Here is a 24,834-nt window from a genome sequence, read left to right as displayed (position 1 = left end):
CAATCGCTACGGGGCAGGAGGAGATTCATCATCTAGGAGTCTAAATCCAGGTCTGTTCTGTCAAAGGCAGGTCCTCAGGTCACCTTCATGAAGGGGATTATAGAAACCCTTGTAGGATCGGGCAGGAAATAGACATGCTCTTCCCTGCTTCCCACACACATGTGTGCACCCACCACCCACACTCCCTCCACCCTGGCCCCCCGCAAACCACCTCAGCTTAGATAAGGATAGGTCTGACTCTGTGTCTCCCCTGCCCCCTTCTTTTTGCTGTTTCTTAAAGCAAGAAAAGTGGCTTTGAAGCCACTTTTAAATTATGGATCAACTCATTAGCAGCCAGTTAAGATGACTGAGTGGTTTCCTCAGTATTTCAGGGCAGCCCTGGGATCCTTTTGGCTGTAAATTAGGACACATTCCTTTCCCTACCACTTAGAAACAGGTCGCTCAAGGCGCTGACCTCAGAAATCCCCATGTTCAAGAAAAGTTGCTTTGTTCTTTTTCTTCTTCTTTTTTAAAACAGAGACGGAGTCTCACTATATTGCCCAGGCTGGTCTTAAACTCCTGGCCTCAAGTGATCCTCCTGCCTCAGCCTCTAAAAGTGCTGAGATTACAGGTGTGGGCCACCATGCCTGGCTTGCTTTGTTCTTTATAGAAGTGTAGCTACTTCTTGGGAGGTGCACGAGAGATAAAAGAGTACAAATTGGGTACAATGTATACCGCTCAGGTGATGGGTGCACTAAAATCTCAGAAATCACCACTAAAGAATTTATCCTTGTAACCACAAACCAATCGTACCCCAAGAACTACTGAAATAAAAATTAAAATTAAAAAAAGTGTAGCTACTTCAAATCATGCCTGGCCCTGACCAGGGTGCCCTCAAAAGGCCTCACCAACATCCAACCCACAGGTATCAACTTTATATCTCGATTTCTTCAGGGAAGAGTCCATCATGTACTTTACTGCAATACAACCCTTAGAAAGCAGGGTTCCTCAGGGAACTAGTGTGAGCATCTCCATCCAGAGGAGGATGACCAGGGAGGAGGGGAATCTAGAAACCATCTCAGAAGTAAAATGAATTCAGGATTTTTTTTTTTTTTTTTTTTTTGAGATAGAGTCTCACTCTGTTGCCAGGCTGGAGTGCAGTGGCACGATCTTGGCTCACTGCAACCTCTGCCTCCTGGGTTCAAGCAATTCTCCTGCCTCAGCCTCCCGAGTAGCTGGGATTACAGGCACGCGCCACTATGCCTGGCTAATTTTTGTATTTTCGGTAGAGATGGGGTTTCACCATGTTGGCCAGGATTATCTTGATCTCTTGACTTCGTGATCCACCCGCCTCAGCCTCCCAAAGTGCTGGGATTATAGGCGTGAGCCACTGTGCCCGGCTGAATTTGGGATATTGAGTCTAGGGAAGAGCCAATCAGGAAGAACATGCAATTATTAGTGAGGACCCTCACTCCTAAGTGAGAAAAATCCAACCAAGTAAGTTAAGCAAGAAAAAAATGTATCGGCTTATGTAAAAGGGCAAGTCAAGTAAGCTTCAGGAATGGCTGGATCCAGTAGCTCAACATGTCCTCAGGGTTCTCTAAGTCTCTCTCTCCTTCACCTGACTGTTTCTACTTGGCATTATCTATGGCTGGATCTTGTGCCTCAAACTAAATCCCTGGGGCTCTGTCTCATGCCATCTATCAAATATTTTCTCTCCACATGGCAGGAAGCCTTCTTGGTCACCAGTAAGTAGCACTAGATTCTTATCCTATCAGCTTAGAGACCCCACCAGAATGAATTAGTTTCCTCTAGAAGCTCTTTTGGGAAAGTCCTAGGCCCAAACTTGAATCACAGCCCTGTCCCCGAAACAGTACCCATTGCCCGATCAGGTATTCCTGTTGGCCTGGCCTGGGTCATGAGCACACTCCCTGGTTTTGAGAAGACTGCAGTCAGCTCTGCCTTTCACATGAAAAAGGTTCCCCACAGGAAAGAGGGGTTCCATTACTGCAGCAGGAGTGGAAGAGGTGCTGGGCAGATAAAAACAGCAGATGTCCACTGCAGTTGTCTATAAATTCATGAGAAATCCTGGGGCGTTTCTCTGTAATGCAAGTTTGATCACATCACCATCTTGCTTAATATCCTTCAGGGGCCTACAAGGTAAGTTCAGCTTCCTTCAAATGGCAGCAAAGCTCTCCAGGCTCTGGCCCTGGCACCCTGCTCAGGTTCACCTCCAACCATTCTCTGCCCACCCGCCCCCCGGTCCCTGGCACATCTCACCCAGAGCCAGTCAGGCCTCACTCTGTCCTCCCATGTGCCAGGCTTTCTGCTAATTCTACAGCACACCCAAAGGCAAATTAACAAAAGTTTCCTGAAATCTGAGGGGGAAAAGAAAAGTACACACCAGAGTGCAACCTATAACTGTTCTTAGAAGTGGCTCTGCTGAGAGCACCTAGCCCAGAGCTAACTTCAAAGCCATGGCCAGGTGCAGTGGCTCACGCCTGTAATCCCAGCACTTTGGGAGGCCAAGGCGGGCAGATCACTTGAGGTCAGGAGTTCGAGACCAGCCTGGGCAACATGGCAAAATCCCATCTCTACTAAAAATACAAAAATTGGCGGGGTGTGGTGGCGCACGCCTGTAATCCCAGCTACTTGGGAGGCTGAGGCATGAAAATCACTTGAACCCAGGAGGTGGAGGTTGCAGTGAGCCAAGATCATGCCACTGCACTACAGCCTGGGCGACAGAACGAGACTCCATCTCAGAAAAAAAACACAAACCCACAAAGTCCTTCACAGGCCCCCTCCCCACCTCACCCATCAGCTGCCTGGAGCTGGAAGGATAAATCTCCTCCCACCACCAGGCCTATTGCAACCGTCCCCTTCCTTGGAGTCCAGGTCTAAGCAACTCTCCCCACCTCCCCATCCCCAGGAAGTGTTTTTTTCCTCTCACTCACATCTAAGATCTGCCTCCCAAGCCCTCTTGCCTGCACCAGAATTAGCCTCTTTCTTGCATTACTGATAATAGGGATATCAAAAAAATGATAATAAAATACTGGCTAGGATATTTCCACAAAGCTGGGATGGGCAGCTTAAAATAGCACCTCAGTGGGACACCAACTCCCAGGTCCAGGATGGACCGCACAGAGCCCCGTCAGGCTCGTTTGCACTTTTTCTCCAGCCTGAGCTGAAGAAGTGAGCCCTTCTCTTCCACATCCTTCTCCACCACAGCTCCTTATCTTGTGCAAACAACTGATCCCAGAGTAACACACAACACTGCAAGGACACGTCAATTTCAGGCATAAGATAGTCACATCCCAAATTAGGAGATGGTGGTGCTCTAAATAAAACAATCCTCAGAGACATAATTCAACAAATTCATTAAATGTATATTACTAAATGGTATTAACATCTCAGACTAAGTAATCCCCTTTAGAGGCCCGTCAGTGCTTTCCCATACTCCCCAAGAATGATAGGTAGACCCTGGCTGTTTTATACTAGCATACCTCAAAGGGTCAACTCTAGTGGTGCATTCCAAAGCAAAAGAACATCTTCCACAAAGCATTCTAGTCTCCATCTGAAAAGGCAGACACAGTTTATGTTCCTAAAATGTCATTTTTTCCTCAATTTAAAAAAAGAAAAAAGAAAAACATCAATTTACTGTAAAGTAACTTTTTAATTCCAGAACAAAGGACAAGGAGAGAGAGAGAAGGTGAAGGTTGACTTCAAGATTTTGTTGTAGGAGACCCATTAAGACATTCAATCAAAACTAAAATTTAATCCAATATGGGAGTTTCCCAAACCTGTTCCAAACAGTGAAATGTTATATAATTGTAATGTTTTATAACATTTTATATAAAACTTCAGTTTAAAACATAGCTAAGCTCAAAAGCAAGAAAAAGAAAATTTCCAGGTACCAGAAATGAAGCAGAAACCTGTAACCACAGAGGGTCAGAAAGGGCAGACCCCCAAAAGAGTAGGAGAATAGTGAGATAACCCAATAAGAAGGCCTTAATAAGTCAAGGCACTTACGGGATTCCTGTGAAAAATAACATCTATTGAAGATGAGCTCACACACAAAAATTATAAAACAGATGGGAAAGTCCAATGCCAAGATAGATATTCTACTGCCTCTGCAAATGGAATAACTAACATCAATGGAACTAGAGACTAAAAAGTGATCTGAAAAGGACCTTAAGTTTGATTAAGAGATGAAAGAGATAAAGGAGATTCCCATATAACAAGAATAGAAAATTATAAAATAAGAACAAGAAAATAATGTCTAGCTATAATTGTGCATTTGTCTCTTTTTCCTTGCAGTTCTATCTCATTTTGCTTCATGTATTTTGAGTCAGCTTTCTTATTAGGTGCATGTACATTTAGGATTGCTATGTCCTGTTGATAAGTGGATCCTTTTGTCACTATAAAATAACCTTCTTTATCCTTGGAAATATTTTTTACTCTGAAATCTGCTTTGTATGATAGTAATACAGCCACTCCAGCTTTCTTTTGATTAATATTTGCAGGACATATCTTTATGCAATTTTTCTCTTTTGACCTATTTATGACAATATTTAAAGTGAATTTCTTGTAGGCGGTATATAGTTGGATCATGATTTTAAAAAAATACAACCTGACAATCTATGCCTTTTAATTGGAGTGTTTAGATCATTTACATTTAATGTGATTGTTGATATGGTTGAGTTTAAATCTACCATTTTGCTATTTGTATTCTAGTTATCCCATTTCTTCTTTGTTCTTTATTGCCTCTTTTTGAGTTACTTAATATGTTTCATGATTCCATTTATCTTTGGTTTACTTTATTTCTCAGATATCACATGATATCTATTTATCATAGATCTACCTTATTCTTTTTAACCTCAGTCTAGTATTTCACAGTATGGATATACCATAGCTTATTTACCTATCAATAGAAACTTAAATATTTTTTCAAATTTTTATTGTTATGAGAAATACTGTAATTAATACCTTTATGCATGCCTCTTTGTTTTTTGTTTGTTTGTTTGTTTTGTTTTTTGAGACAAGGTTACACTCTGTCACCCAGGCTGGGGTGCAGTGATGTGATCTCAGCTCACTTGCAACTTTTGCCTCTTGGGCTCAAGCGATCTTCCCACCTCAGCCGCCCAAGTAGCTGGGATTACAAGTGCATGCCACAATGCCCAGCTAATTTTTGTATTTTCTATAGAGACAGGATTTTGCCATGTTGACCAGACTGGTCTCAAACTCCTGGCCTCAAGCAATCCACCTGCCTTGGCCTCTTAAAGTGCTGGAATCACAAGCATGAGTCACCATGCCCAGCCACGCCTCTTTGAGCCTCTGTAAGTATTTCTGTAAGATCAAGTCTCAAAAGTGACATTTCTGAGTCAAAAGATATGCATATATTCATTTTGATGGAGGCTGTTAAGTTCACTTCCAAAAAAGATGTATCTGTTCTTCTCACTAATAGCATATTCCTACATGCTTGCCAACCTTAGATAGAATCTTTTCTTTCTTTCTTTCTTCTTTCTTCTTTCTTCCTTCTGTCTTTCTTTCTCTCTCTCTCTTTCTTTCTTTCTCTCTCTCTCTCTTTCCTTCCCTCTTTCTCTTTCCTTATTCTATTGGAGGAGGGGCTGTCATTACTGTTTAGTTTGTGTGCTTCTGGTGATATTAAACATATTTACATATATTTATTCACCATTTGTACTTTTTCTGTAAATTGCCTGTCATTGTGGGCTGAATTATGTCTCCCCAAAATTTGTATGTTGAAGTCCTTACCCCCAGCATTTCATAATATAACTGTATTTGAAGATAGGGCTTTTAATTTTATTTTATTTTATTTTTTTTATTTTTATTATTGAGACAGAGTTTCACTCTTGTTGCCCAGGTTGGAGTGCAATGGCGTGATCTTGACTCACTGCAACCTCCACCTCGGGGGTTCAAATGATTCTTGTGCCTCAGCCTCCAGAGTAGCTGGGATTGCAGGCATACCACCACCCCCAGCTAATTTTTGTATTTTTAGTAGAGACTGGATTTCACCATGTTGGCCAGGCTAGTCTTGAACTGCTGACCTCAGGTAATCCACCCACCTGGGCCTCCCAAAGTGCTGGGATTGCAGGTGTGAGCCACCATGCCCAGCCAAGATAGGGCCTTTAAATAGGTAATTAATGTAAAATGAGTCATATGGGTAGGCCCTAATGCAATATGACTGGTGTTCTTATAAGAAGAGGTTAGGACACAGACTTGAGCACACACTGAGGAAAGACACAGCAAGAAGGCAGCCATTTGCACGCCAAAAAGAAAGGGCTCAGAAAAAAACCAAACCTGCCAACATCTTGGTCTTGTGCTTGCAGTCTCCAGTGCTGTGAGAAAATAAATTCCTGTTGTTTAAGCCACCTAATCTGTGGGATTTTAGGTTATGGAAGCAAACTAATACACCTGTCCATATACATTGCCCATTTTTCTTCTGGACTCCCTTATTACTTTATAAGAGCTTTTTATATGTTAACAATAACAACCTGCCAGGCGTGGTGGCTCACGCCTTTAATCCCAGCACTTTGGGAGGCTGAGGCGGGTGGATCATGAGGTCAGGAGATCGAGACCATCCTGGCTAATACGGTGAAACCCCATCTCTACTAAAAATACAAAAAAAAAAAAAATTAACCAGGCTTGGTGGCACATGCCTGTAATCCCAGCTGCTCGGGAGGCTGAGGCAGGGGAATCACTTGAACCCAGGAGGCAGAGGTTGCCGTGAGCCGAGATCACACCACTGTGCCACTGCACTCCAGCCTGGGTGACAGGGCGAGACTCCATCTCAAAAAGATAAATAAATAAATAAATAAATAACAACCTTTGTCTAGGGCGATTATATAAGTTATCATCCAAAGCGACACACTTTGAGAGTGACAAATCCTAAGCCAGATGGAACACCAGGACAACAAGTATAAACTAGAGGAGTCCTAAGAAAACTAGAATGTGTGGTTACCCCATTGTCTGTTATATTTGCAGCTGAACTTTTCTCCAAGTATATTAATTACTTTAAAACATTTTAATAGATGTATTTTTAATACAGTATAAAGTTTACAGAAGCTTCGAGTAAAAAATACAGAGTTCTCATATATCCCCTGCACACTCCCCAACCCCATGCATGCACACACTCCTATTATCATCACCTTGCATTAGTGTGGTATTTGTTACCATTAATTAACAAGTATTGATACATTTTTATTAACTAAAGTCTGTAGTTTACATTAAGGTTCATTCTCTGTGTTGTACAATTTTATGGGTAATGACAAAGACATAACACCCTGTATCCACCATAACAGTATTATACAGAATAGTTTGTCACCTTAAAAATGTTTTGTACTCCATCTATTCATTCCTCTCACTTTCCCCTGTATCTCTAGAGACTACTTGTCTTTTTACTGTCTCTATAATTTGCCCTTTCCAGAGTCTCATATCATTGGAATCAAACACCATGTATCCTTTTCAGACTGGCTTTTTTCACTTAGCAATCCACATTTAAAGTTCTTCTATGTCTTTTCATGGCTTGACAGCTCCTATCTTTTTAATGATGAATAATATTCCATTGCACTGATGTGCCACAGTTTGTTTGTCCATTTTTCTATAGAAGAATAATATCTTGGTTGTTTCCAACTACTGGTAATTACAAACAAAGCTGCTACAAACATTCATGTGCAGATTTTTGCATGGACAAAGTTTTTAACTCATTTTGGTAAACACCTAGGAGCACTATTGCTGGATTGTATGGTAGGCCTATGTTTACCTTTGTAAGAAATTGCTAAACTATCTTTCAAAGTGGCCCTACTGATAAAAAAATATTAGTCGGGTGTGGTGGTGCATGCCTGTAGTCCTAGGTACTCAGGAGGCTGAGGCATGAGAATTGCTTGAACCTGGGAGGCAGAGGTTGCAGTGAGCCTAGATCATGCCACTGCACTCCAGCCTGGGTGACAGAGCGAGACTGTTTAAAAAAAAAAAAAAAACACAAAATGGCCATGCCATTTACATTCTCACTGACAATAAATGAGAGTTCCTGTTGCTCCATGTCCTAAGCAGCACTTGGTGTTGTCAGTGTTTTGGGTTTTAGCCATCTTAGGTGTATAGTGATAGCTCATTGTTGTTTTAATTTGCAAGTCCCTAGTGGTATATGATGTTGGACATATTTTCATATGCTTATTTGCCACCTGTGTGTCTTCTTTATTTAGGTGCTTACTCAGACCTTTTAAAATTGGGTTTTAAGTCCTTTTTGTATTTTGGATTAAAGTATTTTATCAGATATGTGTTTTGCAAACATTTTCTCCCACTCTGTGGCTTGTCTTTCATTCTCTTAACAGTGTTCTTCACAGAGCAGAAATTTTTAATTTTAATGAAGTACAGCTTAGCAATTTTTTCTTTCATGAATCATGTTTTTTGTGTTATATCTAAAACATCCTCACCAAACCCAAGGTCACCTAGATTTTCTCCCATGTTATCTTCTAAAAACCTTGTGGTTTTGAATTTTGCTTAGGTCTATGATCCATTTTAAAGTAATTTTTGTGAAGGGTATAAGGTCTGTATCTAGAGTCATTGATTTTGCATCTGTGCCCAATCGTTCCAGCACTATTTGTTGTAAAGACTACCTTTTCTCCATTAAATTACCTTTGCTCCTTTTTCAAAGATGAATTGGCTATATTTGTGTTAGTCTATTTCTAGGCTCTCTATTCTATTCCATCGATCTATGTATCTATTCTTTCACCAGTACCATACTATTTTGATTACCATAGATTTACAGTATCTTAAAGTCAGGTAGTGTCAGACCTCTGACTTTGTCCTCCTTCAGTATTGTGTTGGCTATTCTGGGTCTTTGCCTCTCTATATAAATTTTTAAATCAATTTGTTGAAATCCACAAAATAACTTGCTGGTATTTCTATTGGGATTGTGTTGGATTTATAGGTTAAGTTGGGAAGAACTGACATCTTAATAATATTGAGTCTTCCTATTGGTGAACATGGAATATTTCTCCATTTATTTACCAGAGTTTTCTTTCCTCAGAGTTTTGTAGTTTTCTTTATACAGATCTTGTATATATTTTGTTAGATTTATGCCTAAGTCAGCCTGTCTTACTTACTTCCCTCTCCTCCCTCCCTTCCTCCCTCTCCTCCTACCTTCCTTCATTCCTTCTCTTTCTTTTTTTCTTTCTTTCTGGTTCTAATGTAAATGGCATTGTGCTTTTAATGTCAAATTCCAGTTGTTAATTGCTAGTATATAGGAAAGCAATTGGCTTTTATATATTAACCTTGTATGCTGCCCCTTGCAATTATTTATTAGTTCTGGGAGTTTTTTGTTGATTCTTTGAAATTTTCTACATAGATAATCACGTTATCTGCAAACAAAACTGTTTTGTTTCTTTCCAATCTGTAAACTTTTTATTTCCTTTTCTTATCCTATTGCATTAGCTATGTCTTTCAGGACAATGTTAAATAGGACTGGAGAAAAGCAACATTCTTGTCTTGTCCCCAATCTTATGGGGAAAGCATTTAGTTTCTCACCATTAAGTATGTTAGTACCAATTACTTTCTTAAAATGTGGAAAGCAATAAAAACTAATTTAAAATATTTAAAATATCTCTCTATATTTTCTAGATTTTGTGACTTCTTTTTTTTTTTTTTTTTGAGATGGAGTCTTGCTCTGTCACCCAGACTGGAGTGCAGTGGTGTGATCTCGGCTCACTGCAAGCTCCACCTCCCGGGTTCACGCCATTCTCCTGCCTCAGCCTCCCGAGTAGCTGGGACTACAGGTGCCGGCCACCACACCCGGCTAATTTTTTGTATTTTTAGTAGAGATGGGGTTTCACCGTGTTAGCCAGGATGGTCTTGACCTCCTGACCTCATGATCTGCCCGCCTTGGCCTCCCAAACTGCTGGGATTACAGACATGAGCCACCACACCTGGCCTTTTGTGCCTTTCTTAAAAAGGCCTTCCCTACTCCAGGGTTATAGAAGTACATCCCTATATGTTCTTTATTTTCTTTTAATAATTGTATAGGTTTGTTTTTTATCTATGCCTCTTTAATCCATCTGAAAATTATTTGGTATGTGATGTGAGGTAGGGATCTGTGGCAGATAGATGCTATATGATGGCTGGCTCAAAATTCATATCAGTGCCCTTCTGGTGTTTCCTCCTGTATTGCAGAGATTCCCCTCATGCTAGGATTCCAGATGTAATGAAGAGTCCCCTGGCTAGATGCCTTTGGGATTCATCACAGCTCCAAGCCAATGACTGAGCACAGAGAGGAAACTAGGGCATAGCCAATTCTTCCCACCAAGAGACTTCTTTATGGGCAATCTTTGTGGTGGCCAAGACTTTCCTCAGAGCTGCATCAGAGTCTGAGGCCTTTTCTGGCCAACCTTCTTCCATCTCTCTTTCCTTTCACAGGTGTCATAACTGTGTCACAGTCAGAAGACTTTCCCTACTACTCCTGCTCCGTCCCTGCTTTACCTTGCATGGGCATTATCACAACACATCTCTTACCCTCTTAAACTCTATCTCGATGTCTGTTTCCTAAGGGACCTAAGCAGACACAACTCACATGAAGCTTCAAATTATTTGGAGAGAAAGGTAGCACCACCTCCATTTTATTAGCACAGATCCTGGTTAGAGGCGGTGTGGTCTCAGAACGACATCCATGGCAAAAACTTCCTACTATCTGGCAGCTTCCAGATTGTAGCAGACATCAGCTCCATCAGTGGCTCAGTTCTGCACTGTGTCTTTGGAAGTTGTTCTGGTAAGCTTAACCTAAAGTCTTTTTCTTCAATGCCCCCTACAATCCTGTCTGCTGTATGTACCTTCCATAAATTCCTTTCTGATTAAAATATTTAGAATAAATTCTCTTTGCAGGAAGCAAGGCCATCGCCAATATATTATCTAAGTTAATTTTTTCCCAAGTGGGAAATCTATTATTGTCCCCAAACCATTGCTCCCAAACCATTTTTGAATAGCCTGTCCTTTTGTACTGGTTTAAAAATGCCCCTTTAGCATACACTACATTTCCATGTATCTGTTTCTTTACTGTCCCATTGATTGAATTATACTAACATCACTCTGCATTCATCACTTTATAGTAAACATTTGTATGTGGAAGGGCTATTTCTTCTTCATTGTTCTTGCTGTGTCAAAATTTGTTTGGCTATTCTTGTGCATTTTTTTCTTCTAAGATGACTTTTAGAATTAGCTTGTAAAGTTACATTTTTAGAACTCTTGTTAAATTTTTATTGGGATTTTACTGAATTTATAGATTAATTTTGGGAGAATTTATGTCTCTACAGTATTGGATCATGCTCAAGGCCCATTTGTATTGGGGACTGGCTAAATGGCTTAGGAATAGGCCTGAAGCTTGAAGGCACACAGACTGGTGAGCAGGCAGTTCCAACGCATTCAGATTATTGCCTCAGTACCCAGCGCAGAAGTTCCAGAGAGAGCCCCCAGGATGTCCTGGGAGAGTCCAGAAAGTCTTCACAGACACAGAGGCAGCATTTGAGCTAAGACTTGAAGGATGACTAAGATTTTTCTAGGGAGAACAGTGGGAAGTGTGTATCCCAGGAACAGACAGCATGAGCAAAGGTACCCTGGCATGGGAAGACCTGGAGTGTTTGGGAAATCACAAGTTGTTGTGGATCACTCAGGCATGCAGTGGCAAGGGAGTAGGGGGAGGTGGTGCCAAAACAGTGATTGATTTGGCCAGAAGGGTAGTCATTTGACGGCCAACGTGTGTGCCTGGCACTATCTTAAGCACTAACTTATTGAACATGTACAACATCCCAGTTACAAAGCTACTGTCATGATTCCTATGTTACAGTGGGATGATATACTTAAAGAGAAGTCAGCTGGCCGTGGTAATCCCAGCACTTTGGGAGGCAAAGGCAAGAGGACTGCTTGAGCCCAGGTGCTTGAGACCAGTCTGGGGAACATAGTGAGACCCCTCTACAGTTTTTTTTTCTTAATTAGCTGGGTGTGGTGGTGCACACCTGTAGTCGCAGCTACTTGGGAGGCTGAGGTGGGAGAATCACTTGAGCCCAGGAGGTCGAGGCTATGGTGAGCCATGATTGTGCCACTGTAGTCCAGCCTGGGGAACAGAGCAAGACACTGTCTAAAAGAGAGAGAGAGAGAGAGAGAGAGAGAAGTTAAGCGACCGTCTCAAAGCCATGTGGCTAGAAAGTAATGGAAGTAAGACTCAAGCCCAGGGATATGGGCCCCAGGGGCCATCCATCTTCTTATCTCTACACTGCCTGAAGAGCCTCATAGGCTGAACCACAGAGCCCCGGCCCATCAATCCCAGTGCTCTGTTGCCCACAGATGCAAAAGGATGAGCCTGTAGAGTCTGACGATACCCTACAAACAAGATTTGCTAAACCAGGAAAGGAGAGACATGGCAATTCCTCCTGTAAGAGGCTCATTTAAGCAGCAGCCTCAGGACAGATGACGTCTGGGGAGACACGTGATACTTGAACCAAGGCAGCTGCCAGGGAATAGAGAGGAAAGGCTGGAAAAGAGGCTATCAGGACTCAAACCTCAGACTCAGACTCCAAATCAAATCTGCTTTTCATACCACACTGTCACTCATTCATTCATTCAGCACTTACTAAGCCATTACTGGGTACCAGGCTGGGTGCTGGCTGCCAGGATACATCCTGCTTCTGCCCTAAGGCTAGACCCCGAGCTTAAAAAGGTGACTGATCAGAGCTATCCCAACCACGCCACATGACAAGAAGGCCCAGGATGTGGCCGACTCCCCTGGCTTCCCACAACACCCCACCACGGCCTTCCTTGTCCATGTGGAGCTCGTAGTCTGTCCCCTCCTAGTATAGAATGCCTCTCTCCTTTCTTCTCTCTCTCCCTTCTTCCCTTCCTCCCTCCCTCCATCCCTCCCTCCCTCCCTCCATCCCTCCCTCCCTCCCTTCCTTTTATTCATTCAACAAACATTCACAGATTGCTGGCCTTCTGCCAGACTCCAACTAGGTGCTAGGGAAACAAAGATGCAAGACGAAGCCTTATCTGAAATGATTACAGGAAAGAGAAAGAGAAATAGCCATGGGGAATCTGTCTGGGAACCATAGGGGCGCAAAGGGTCTCAAAGGGTACTGTGGTGGTCAATTCAGAGTTGACGGGGGCAGGGGAGCATATTTTTGCAAAGGAAGCAGCTTCAGCATCACTGAGGAGGTGTGAAAAAGCCTGGAATGTTCTGGAAACTGCAAACATGGGGTTGAGTTTTAAAGGCAAAGCTTTGGTCTGGAGGCACACACAGGCAGAGCTTGGCATTCTGGCTATGCCACGTACAACCTGTGTAGCCCATGTGAGTTATTTAACTTTGAAGCTATTTCTTCATTTGTAAAATGGGGATAATAATTTTCATTTCACAGGGTCATTGTGAGAATTAATTGAGAATATTTATCCCACAAAATATCTTTTGGACACCTACTATATGCCTGACACGGCTCCAGCCTGGGAGTGCACAGTTAAACAAAACGGATCAAGTCCCTGCCCCCATGGGGCTCATATTCTAGTGGAGGGAGACAGACAGTGAACAAATGAAAGTATAGCATCATGTCAAGTAGTGGTAAGTGATTGCAAAAGAGTAAAGTGGGTGTCTCAGGTTGGGCTCCCCAGGAGCAGCCCCTGAGATGAGGATTTGCTAAGGAAGTGCTCACAGGGGCCGCTGGTAACGGACTGGGGAGGAAGGGCAGGGGGAGTGAGGAGGTCCAGCAGGCATTCGGCCTCAAGTCGAGCCCCACAGAGGAGGCTTCAGCCTGATCTCACAGGAAACACTGGCGTGGTCCCAGCCTTCCACACCTCCACACCCTTAGTCACTGGTTAGAGGGCACCCAGGGATGTAAATTTCCAGGCTGTTCTGGTGCCTGCAGGGAAAGCAGGCTCCAGTAGCCCAAGGATGGGTCTCTAGAGAAGGTGGGAGAAGGGAGGGAAGGAGGAAGGAAGAAAGGAGAGAAGGAGGGAGAGAGGGAGGGAGGAAGGGAGGGAGGGAAGGAGGGGAGGAAGGGAGGGAGGGAAGGATGGAAGGAAGGAAGGAAGGAAGGAGCTAGAAGCTTCTTCCTAGAAGCTCAGTGACCCTTGCTCTTGTCTCTGCTGAGGGTAACGGGAGGCTGCCTGTGCTCATGGGGAGAGGCTGAACTTTTAAATCAGAAGGCACAGGTTTGAAGCCTGGTTCCCTTGCTTCCTGGCTGTGAGAGCCTTGGATGCACCACTTAGCCACTCCTAACCTGAGGGAGGGAGGGAGGGAGGCAGGGGAGGGAGGGAGGCAGGGGAGGGAGGGAGGGAGGAAGGAAGGAAGGAAGGAAAAAGAAAGGAAGGAAGGGAAGGAAGGAAGGAAGGAAAAGGAAAGGAAGGAAGGGAAGGAAGGAGAGAAGGAGGGAAGGAAGGAGAGATGAAGGGAAGGCAGGGGAGGGAGGGAGGGAGGCAGGGGAGGGAGGGAGGCAGGGGAGGGAGGGAGGGAGGAAGGAAGGAAGGAAGGAAAAAGAAAGGAAGGAAGGGAAGGAAGGAAGGAAGGAAAAGGAAAGGAAGGAAGGGAAGGAAGGAGAGGAGGGAAGGAAGGAGAGATGAAGGGAAGGCAGGGGAGGGAGGGAGGGAGGCAGGGGAGGGAGGCAGGGAGGAAGGAAGGAAGGAAAAAGAAAGGAAGGAAGGGAAGGAAGGAAGGAAAAGGAAAGGAAGGAAGGGAAGGAAGGAGAGAAGGAGAGAAGGAAGGAGAGATGAAGGGAAGGCAGGGGAGGAAGGGAGGGAGAGAGGAAGATGAGCAGGGCCATGGGGATTCTGGAGCTGGATTCAGCCCTGGCCCATGAATCCCAGTGCTCTGTTGCCCACAGAGGCCCATGGATGAGCCTGTAAGAAGATCTGGCTCTTCAGGGTTTGCTGGTTGACAAAATGTCAGTGACTTACATTTACAAATGCTTTGGCATGCCCAAGACAGTTTCATATAACTTGATGAACTGGAAGAGCAGGTAGCATTATTTTTATACCTTCTCTCCTCAGGGTGGACAAGTGGTGGTTGCCCCAGTAGCCATCCTATCCCCTCCCACTGGGCAGCAGCCATGCCCTGCAAATAGGACAGTCCCACCCCAGCGCAAGGGTCTAAAGGCAGTTTGATCCAGTGAGAGAGATGCAGATGGGGAATCCAGAGATCTGGGACCCAAAGTCCAGCTTGGCCATAGCTGGCTGAGTGACCCTGGGCTTGTCCATTCCCCTCTCTGGGCAACAGTTTCCTTGTCAGTCACATGAGGGGCTTGCATTACTGACAGGTGATCTGTAACATTCTTCCTGGCATTAGGATGCTCTTATTTCTGAGACTCTAAATTGCCTGGCCTGTGAGAGGGCAGCTGAGGGTCGTGGACAGAGTCTAAGGTGAAGAGTACAAAGATTCTGGTTCAGGCTTGGGCCCCGCTTAGCACCTCTGTGCCCCTCAGAGCTTCATTGTCCTCATCTACAGGATGAAGAAAAGTCATTCTTGCCCAAATTACTTTCCTGAGTGAATAAAGGAATAAAAGATGATAAAGCTGCAGAAAATGTAAAATGTTTACTCTTATTAATCATTTGTGAGCATCTGCTCAATCCAGGCATTGTGGTGAGAACTTTACATACTTTATCTAAGTTCATTACTGAGACTTAGAGGTAAGAACTATCCCCAGGGTTGTGCGGGGAAATGCTTAGCCGCCAGCCCACTGGGGAGGAAAGTCCTGATTTGTAGTGTTTGCCCATTTCTGTGGTGTCAGTGCTTCCACTTTGGCCCTTTCCAAGCTAAGCGGCCTCATGTTACTGAATGCAGAGCTGGGGAGAAATGCATACAATTGACTTTCTGGAGTGGAAAAGAGCCAGCTCCAGTGCATCGCTGACTCTATCCACTTTATTGATAAGAAAGCAGATTCAGAAACGTCCAAATTCACAGTCAATACTAGCAGAGTCAGGATTGAAACCCAAGCCTGACTGCCTAGAAGCTCAGTGGTCCCTGCTCTTCTCTCTGCTGAGGGTAACAGGGTGTACTGTGCTCATGGAGAGAGGCTGAACTTTTAAATCAGAAGGCTCAGGTTTGAAGCCTGGCTCCCTTGTTTCCTGGCTGTGAGAGCCTTGGATGCACCACTTAGCCACTCCTAACCTAAGGCCTCAGTTTTCTCATCTGTTAAATGGGAGAGAGTGAGTGCCCAGCACACACGGTTTCTCTGTGACTCCAGTGAATGTGGCCGTGCTTTGTAACAGAGAAGCTCATTTTGTAAGCAACAGCACCTGGCGCCTCACCAGTGGTGAGGAGCTGCTCACCCAGGGAGCCTGTCTACTGTGAGGACGCTGCTTCCAGCAGGACTTAGGGCCCCCAGCCCACCTCCCTGTGCCCAAGGATCTATAGCTGAAGGCCAGTAGAAACATCTCGGAGCTCCTGCTTCAGCCCCACCATGGAGCTCCCCTCCCTCGGTTCCCAACCCCTAACATTCCAGCACAAGTCCCTCCCTTCTGCCTCACCCCAGGAGTTAAGCCCAGCAGAAACCAGAATGCTTCTCAGAGCTGCTGGAATCCTGTGCCCCATAAATCAGGATGCTGAGCTGTGAGACCAAAGGAACGCTCTGGAAAAGGAAGTCAATCACCTGATGATTGTTTTTAAATAGCATCTCATGAACTCAGACTTAACCATGGTATCAAACTGCCTTCCACAACCATCACCCCCAGTAAGGATATTTGGGGCTCAACCCTCCTTCTCTTGATGCTTAAGCAGCATGGGGTGCAAAGGGCCCTGCAGCAGGGCCCAGGGCTCCTGGAAACCATGGCCTGCTCTGTGACATGGCCCAGAGAGAGCTCAGGTACCCTCTTGAAACCTGCACTCACCCGGCCTGGCTGACTTTGACAGAGGGAGACAGAGGTCTTTGGGGAACTTTTGTAAGAGGGAGACATTGTGTTCTCTTTAGAAGCCAAGATTATCCCCAAATCACATGAGTTTACACACACACACGCTTGCACACGTGCCCTTACACACAAACACATACACACGTGTGCACATGTGCACACACTTTCACCTACATGTGTGTGCACTCCCATCTATTCATCCTGGAGTGCCCTGGGATTCTGGAGATGCAGAGGTGCACGTTGTGATGTTGACTGTCGTTCTCAGAAGAGGCAAGAAAGAGATTTTGGAGTGACCCAAATCCCAGCAGAGCCCCTAGCAATGCAGAAGGGGGAAGTGTATGGACTGGAAACTGCAAGAGAACAAGAATCAGGAGAAGGGATTCCTGAGTGAAAGAAGGATTCTGGAGCCACCTCAGGAGGGGCAGCTTACCTGCGGCTGGCTTCTGGGCAGAACCTGGGCAGCAGGCACTTTGCAAAGGGCAGGTTTGACCTGGAACAGAGAGAAACAGACCTAGGATCTGAGAAAGGGACCATTCTTTCTGAGCGACTGCGAGAACTCTGAGAAAAGACTGATCTGGCCTTAGATCAAATGACGGAAGGACGCACAGGCTGCGATGAGGCCTGGAAACCCCTCCAATGTGCTGGGACAAGCAACCAGCCAGAGCGGGTCGTGTGGGCCAGGGCTCCTCTTTGCCCTGACTTGCGTGTGGTGTCATCCAGAGCTTTCCTTTAAGTGTATGCCCGGGGGTGGTCTGTACATAGATGAACTGGGGATGTCAGGGTCGAGGGACGGGGGGCAGGGGGCAGAGTTTGGAAGCTGGAGTGGCCCTGGAAGGTTTGTCATGTCCTCTTGGTATTAAGTGGGGTGGTAACAGGCATTGAGAGTGGTTCTCACTGTGGGAACCTGAGCTAAGAAGAGGTGATTAGTGGGGTGAGGACAGGTAGTCTAGTAGGTCAGGTAGCATCAACTAAGGGACCTCCCAGGTGACATTGCCCTGGCGAATTGACCATTATCCCATACAGGGCCAATCAAGCTCCAAAGAGAGGGGAACCTGCAGACCCTCCTTGGCCAACGTGTTCAACCCTTATGAGGGCTTGGAATGCCCATGCCCCACCCCCCAGGCTGCCTTAGCCTGGCACAAGACCCCTTAGATGGCTGGAGCTGTGAGTACGGGGTCTGTGCAAAGTCTTAGGGCCACTCCATACAGCCATGGAGGGCCCAGTAACCTGCTCAGACCACATTAGAGCATGTGGTCTGGTCCCTGGGGCATTTCTAGATTCAAGGTCTTCCCCTTATGGTGTTGGACAAATCCTGTACCCTGTAGCTCAGGGTTACCTTTTTCTCCTCCCAGATTCATCACCCCCACACCGGTGAACCTCGGGGGGTGCTGAGAACACTCTTAAAGGCATGGGTCCCACAGTTACAGATAGTCGCTGGGTCACCTTCCTCGGATGCTGAGCTTAAGTCTCTGAGGGCAGCTTCTGAGAGTTGCCCCCCTGGTTCTGCCCAGGAAAGGAGCTTTGGCCTCTCCAGAGGCAGATGTGGGATCCCTTAGAGATTGTGGCTCTGTACCAGCAGAAGGGTGGGGCGGCTGATGAAAGCTCCTTAGACGTCCTTATCCATCCCATGTGCTGCATAGATGAGGAGCCTGAGGCCCATGGAGAGGACACAGTTACTCCTGTGTCCCAGAGACGGGTTCAGGGCAGATCTGAGGCTGAACCTGGGGCTCCTACTGCCCATCTTTTCTATCAAAGTTCATGCTGCTGTCCCCAAGACCCTGCTCCAGATACGGAGCTGCAGAAGCTTTCCTGAGCCTAGGCGAGGACCTGGCCCACTCTACTTTCCCAGGATGAGCGTTGGTGAGGGCCAGGGTGAGCTCTGGCTGAAGCAGGAAAAGCGCTGTCTAAACACGCTCTGAGGCCTGTGCGTCTGGCTGGCTGTCCCCCGGGCCAGGTGGGCCTCTGACACACAGCAGGAATTTTCCACTGGCGCATCCTCTGGCTGGTTGGGATCCAAAGCATTTTCGAGCCTTTTTGTTTCACTCCAGTTGTCTCCCCTGCCCCATGAAGATGTGCCCTGGGGGCCAGAGCGTGGGGGCCGTGAATCTTCAGAGAGGCTTCAGGGAGCCCCCCCTTCTATGACCCAGAAGCCATCAGTCAGTACCTAAAATACAGAATGAAGGAAAGGAAAATCACTTTTAATAAATCTACATAGATAGTGAAATTAAAGTTCGGAGAGAAGGTGACATATCCAAGGTAGAGCCAACACAGGTTTGTCTAAGCCTGGCACCATCCTGTTTCCACTGAACCAGTTTCCCAAGGTTAAGAGCCAAGGTCACCGGAAGACACTGCAAGGGGGAGTTTCAAAGATGAAGCTGCGGCCAGGCACTGTGGCCCACGCCTTTAATCCCAGCACTTTGGGAGGCCAAGGTGGGCAGATCACCTGAGGTCAGGAGTTCGAGACCAGCCTGGCCAATGTGATGAAACCCTGTCTCTACTAAAAATACAAAAATTAGTCGGGTTTGGTGGTGCACGCCTGTAATCCCAGCTACCTGGGAGGTTGGGGCAGGGGAATCACGTTGCAGTGAGCCGAGGTCATGCTACTGCACTCCAGCCTGGGCAACAGAGCAAGACTCCATCTCAAAAAAAAAAAGCTGCAGGAGGGAGCTGGCCCATCCATGTGGGGACACTGCCAGCTCACAGAAGTCCCTGGAATGGACAGCTGAGTGTGCCAGCAATGCACGCATCCCCATGCTGTGTCACTCCAGCCTGGAAGAAGCAACTCCAACAGCTCCTTCCCAAAGGCCAGGCCAGGAGGCCGGGGTCCACACTTTAGGAGCCTGTGACCCCTCATCCTGCATCACAGTGGTAGGGCTTTTTCCTGGGTTGGGACCGACACATTTGACCCTGCATCCAGAGCATTCCTTGGGCAGCAATAAGGGCTTTGACCTGGAACCTGTGGGGGGGACAGCCTGAGAGGCTGGGCCTACAGACAGAGACCAGCTGGGCTGGAGCCTGAGTCTTGTGGGGCCTCTGTCAAGCCATGCAGGAGGGCCACAGGAGGCCGCAGTGGGCAGCCACAGGCTGCTGCTTGTTCCCAAGACAGTGTTCCTGGCTGGTGGTTGGGGAGGTACCTGTGCCTGCAGGGCAAGTTCAGAGCCAAGGAGAGAAGACCAACTTAACACGCTGAATGGCATTCTCTGGGCTCCTCCCTCGGACCCTGGAAATGTTTCCTAGAATCATCACCAACTGCCCAGAGCCTTGGCCTCCACAAAGCTGACCTCAAGGAGACTCCAGCCCATTCAGAGAGGTGGGCAAGTGGGGAAGGTGATGGCAGGAAGATCTGGGGTGCCATTTGGCCTGTGCAACCTCCCACCCCCATGAAACTCCTTGCTATGGTTTGAATGTTTCTCTCCTCTGACACTTACGTGGAAACTGAATCCCCAGTGTGGCAGTATTGAGAAGTGGGGATTTTAGGAGGTGATTAGGTCATGAGGGCTCTGCCCTCATGAATGGACTAATCCATTCATGGATTAATAGATTAATGGGTTAGTGGATTAATGGGCTATCATGGGAGTGGGACTGGTGGCTTTATAAGAAGAAGAGAGATCTGAGCTAGTACGCTCAGCCCCTCACCCTGTGGTGCCCTGTACCACCAAGGGACTCTGCATAGAGTTCCCACCAGCAAGAAGACCCTCAGCAGCCCCTCAGCCTTGGACTTCTTAGCCTTCATAGCTTAAGAAATAAATTCCTTTTCTTGGCCTGGCACAGTGGCTCACACCTGTAATCCCAGCACTTTGGGAGGCTGAGACAGGTGGATCACCTAAGGTCAGGAGTTTGAAACCACCCTGGCCAACATGATGAAACCCCGTCTCTACTAAAAATACAAAAATTAGCCAGGCGTGATGGTGGGTGCCTGTAATCCCAGCTACTCGGGAGGCTGAGACGCGGAAAATGGCTTGAAACCGGGAGGCAGTGGTTGCAGTGAGCCGAGATTGCACTACTGCACTCCAGACTGGGTGACAGAGCAAGACTCCATCTCAAAAAAATAAAAAATAAAATAATAAATTCCTTTTCTTTATAAATTACTCAGTTTCAGGTATTCTCTTTAAAGCAACAAAAAATGGACAAAGACACTCCTACGGCCAGCTTCCCTTTGACCAGCCCAGCATTTCCTGTGTTAGAGAAAAAAGTTTTTCCATGGTCAAATAAATTTGGGAAATCAGGCCAAACCCGTTCTGATTCCCAAATGTATTACAAATTTCCTTCAGATCTTCTAGACAGTGGTTCTCAAGCAGGGGTGAATTTGTCCCCTAGGGGACACTTGTCAATGTATTTAGACATTTTTAGTTGTCACAACTGGGAGGGTACTACTGGTATCTAATGGGTAGAGGCCTGGATGCTGCTAAACATCCTGTAATGCACAGGACACCCCATAACAAAGAAGTATCCAGGCCCAAATGTCAATAGTGCTGAGACTGAGAAACTTCGTCCTAGAGTGTTGCATAGAACTCCAGGGAGGTGTTCAGGGACCACAGTGTAAAGAACATTTGTCATTCTTTTGGGCCACCCAGCATCTGCTCTCCCTTCCCATGTTTGAGGATTTGCCCCATGTTTTGAGCCAGAAGCTGAACCCAGAATGGAAGCTCTATGAAGCCAATCCACATTGTCCCAGCCTCTCTTGCAGCTAGGTGGGAGGCACATGACCTCCCTCCACCAGTCACATGCATTTTCCCCAGGCTTTGAATCCAAAACTCATGATGCAGAAAAGTGAGACTATGCAGAGCCTATTGTGTAGCAGTGAGGGAGGTGGCAGCAGCTGTGGTGGCAGGGGCTATGGTGGTCCTAGAGGCAGCACCCAGGGTGGATGGAGCTAGTGGCACAAGCTAAGGTGTTTATGCAGCAGTAGGGTCTTCCCGGGATCCATCATACAATGTGACTTTGGGTGTTGTTCCTGGCTACTTTGCCTCTGACCTTGATTTTTCTGACCCCACAGGAGATTCTGTGAGCTACCCAAGATCTTTAGAATAAATCCTTTTTAAGCTTAAATTAGGAAAGTCAGCTTCTGTTGCTTGCAGTTAAGAACTAATTGGGTGGTACTGAGTTCTCCAAGTGTATTTGGGCACAGGATTCTTTTTTTTTTTAAACCAGAACATTTATTGCATGAGTAATCATTGAAATTCTTAAAATGAACTGGATGCTGCGACAGCTGCCCTCTTGGGTTTAGGTGTTGTTCCTTCATGGAATCCATGCCTGAATCTGTGGTATATAATTTTTAGGTGCCTCATTCAACCAGTCCGGGTGGTATTTCGTCTTTTAGCCTTGGCACTCCAGTTATACTTTCTCTTGCACTTGGCGAGGTAGCCATGTTTGCCACAGGTCAACTTCTGAAGGTGATAGGCCTTAGAGCCACAGCAGCGGCACGACGTGTGTCTTACTGCGACGCTTTCCAAATGATGATGTTCCCTTCATCATCTTGCTTCTGTGGCCGAGACCAGAGAGCAGGCACGGGATTCTTTCTTTTGCAGAACATCTCAAAGAACCTTTGTGCTATGAGCATACTTTAAGGTATATTGGCCAAAATGAGAGTCAAATAGGGGTTCCCATAACCTCTGCTCCTGCCAGACCAGACCACTGCAATAGCTCCATCTCCGGCAGAGGTCCAGGACCAGTGAGGACATCAGCATCTCTCTCCCGGTTGTAGCTGAGTCAGGGATACCCCACAACTACCCTCCTCTTCCATGCCATCAAGGGCTGAGAATAACTGCAGCTGGCTGCAGACTCAAAAATCAAAACACAATCAAGGTGTGGAAATGATTGGGCTTATCAGAAGAAGGTGGAAGAAACTGGAAACTCTGATGCCTGATTGGGGTGATGATACTGGCAAACCAGATATAGGTTTAAAGAGAAACTTGAGGTTTTAAGAATTTAAGAAGTCAGGAGGGAAAAGAGGGAGACTTTTGGGGAAGTTCAGATATCTACCTAGAAAAGAGTGAAGCTATTTTAGGGGATTTTATATCTGGACTTCATGGAAGATGCTGAGCCCAGTTTCAGATATGTTTAAAGAGAGCAATTTTAAATGACATTCATTTATTTACTCAACAAATATGTATCAAGAACCAGACATTAAACAAGTGCTGGGGTGGCAGTGTTGAAGAAAGCAGGCATGGTGACCTGCCCTTACCCTCCTAGAGCCTGAGATCTAGTCAGGAAGGCAGATACCCAGTTCTTAAGATGCAACTGATCTTTCCATTATAATGCTGTTTCATCACTGGGGAAGAGAGTGAGAGCTGGGGGAATATACGTGGTGTAACACTCTCTGAGGTCATGGGGGACTTCCTGGGGATGGGACCATCAGAGGAGCAGAAGTGAGCAGATGGGAAGAGGGGTGAGCCTGGTGAAGAAGGGTCCACATTGGGGCTGAGATAGAAGGAGTATGGAGGGTTTGGGTCCTGAAAGAAGGCTCCAGAAGCCCAGGGTTAGGGCAGGGCAGGATAGAGGACCTGAAGCTGGGCTGGAGAGGTAGGCAGGAGCCAGATCCACAAGGGTCTTGCAGGCAATTTCAAGGATCCAGGTCTTCATCCTGAAAGCAAAAGGAATAATTGGAGGGTTTGGATCAGAGCCATGTGACATAAGGCTGAGGGGATCTGAAACTATAAAATCGGATGTGGCTTCTTCACCTCACCTCAGGTGGGGATTGGGGTCCAGGTGAACTAAAAAGAGGGAGGCAAAAGGAAAAGGATGGATTTTGGGAGGCATCTACAGTGTGCTCAGGCAGCATGCTGGGTGCTTCACATGTGGTGTTGCATTTACAGCAGAGCTGAAATAACCAGAAAAGAAGCCCTGGCCCACTTAAAGCTGGGGTGCTTGCTTCCCCCCACCCCACAATGAGTTGGGTGTTCCAGGCCTGAAGGCTGTCAGGGAGCTTCTGGGAGAAACAGGCAGGGCCCTTGAGAAGCTGGAGGAGCGGGAGGGGAGGAGGAGAAGGAAGTAAGCAAGAGGAACTGGCCCACACAGCGAGAGCAGCTCCAGAGAGCGAGCTGAGAAGGAATCTTAGAAATCAGCAGGTCCAACTACCCCTTTTACAGATGAGGAAGCGAAGGTCCAGGGTTCAGTGGCAGAACTGGAAATAAAGCCCAGCTCTTTAGCTTCTTTTCCGCTATTCTTCCTACTGCTCCAGGTGTGTGCACAGGTCCCTGTGTGCATGCACATGTGCATGCTGTGTGTGTGTGTGTGTGCACGCGCACACATACGTGGCTGAGATGAGATCATCTGTCTCTCCATCCATCCGTAATCCAGGATGGCCATGATGTCGACATGAATTAAGATGTTTATAGAAAAAAAAAAAAAATGCTTAGGAAAGCAGTTAATCTACATGGGGGTGGGGGGATCCAGTTTCAGAAGGTTAATATCTTGATTTTTTTTAAATCCCTTTTCTGTTTTATTCAAAGAGGATTTGTTGTTCTCAGCCCCAGCTGGGAGCTTAAGAAAACAGATCTGCATTTTTCGGCCTCGGTCTATCCCTGAAGCTCTAGACCTCTTTTATTGGACCTGAGGACAGGGATGCCTGGAACCTGGTCTCTACTCAGGCCAGCTCCATGCCTCAGTTTTCCTCCATACAAAGGCCTGGGGCTTCCCTTTCTATCCCTCTTCCCAAGGGTTGTTTGTCCAACCCAAGAGCAAAAGGGCTCAGACACAGGAGATGAGAAGCAGGATTCACAGTTGAAGTTAGGGGACCTGGCCTGGCAACTGAGAGAGGACAATAAGCTCTGAGGGAGGCTCTGAGGTGTAAGCAGAGAGAGGGGGAAGATACATAGACAGTAGAGTGTTGTGGAGAACTCGCCAGGAATCCCATCTTCCCCATCTACTGTGTGGGTGAAACTTGGAGTGACCTTTCCTCCTTGGAAAAATGGGGGTGGCTGTGGGGCCATATTTGCACTGGCTATGCTCTTACAACTGCTGAGTTTTGGG

The 24,834-nt window shown here is 46.2% G+C and overlaps 1 pseudogene; it reads right to left on the bottom strand.

Annotated features, from left to right (window-relative positions):
- Positions 1 to 22,019: 22,019 nt before the first annotated feature.
- LOC129030619 (large ribosomal subunit protein eL37-like) lies at positions 22,020 to 22,338 on the bottom strand (annotated as a pseudogene).
- Positions 22,339 to 24,834: the final 2,496 nt, after the last annotated feature.

The sequence above is a fragment of the Pongo pygmaeus genome, chromosome 12 (assembly GCF_028885625.2).
Source record: "Pongo pygmaeus isolate AG05252 chromosome 12, NHGRI_mPonPyg2-v2.0_pri, whole genome shotgun sequence".
Lineage (NCBI taxonomy): Eukaryota > Metazoa > Chordata > Mammalia > Primates > Hominidae > Pongo > Pongo pygmaeus.
This window is presented reverse-complemented; position numbering and strand designations above follow the sequence as displayed.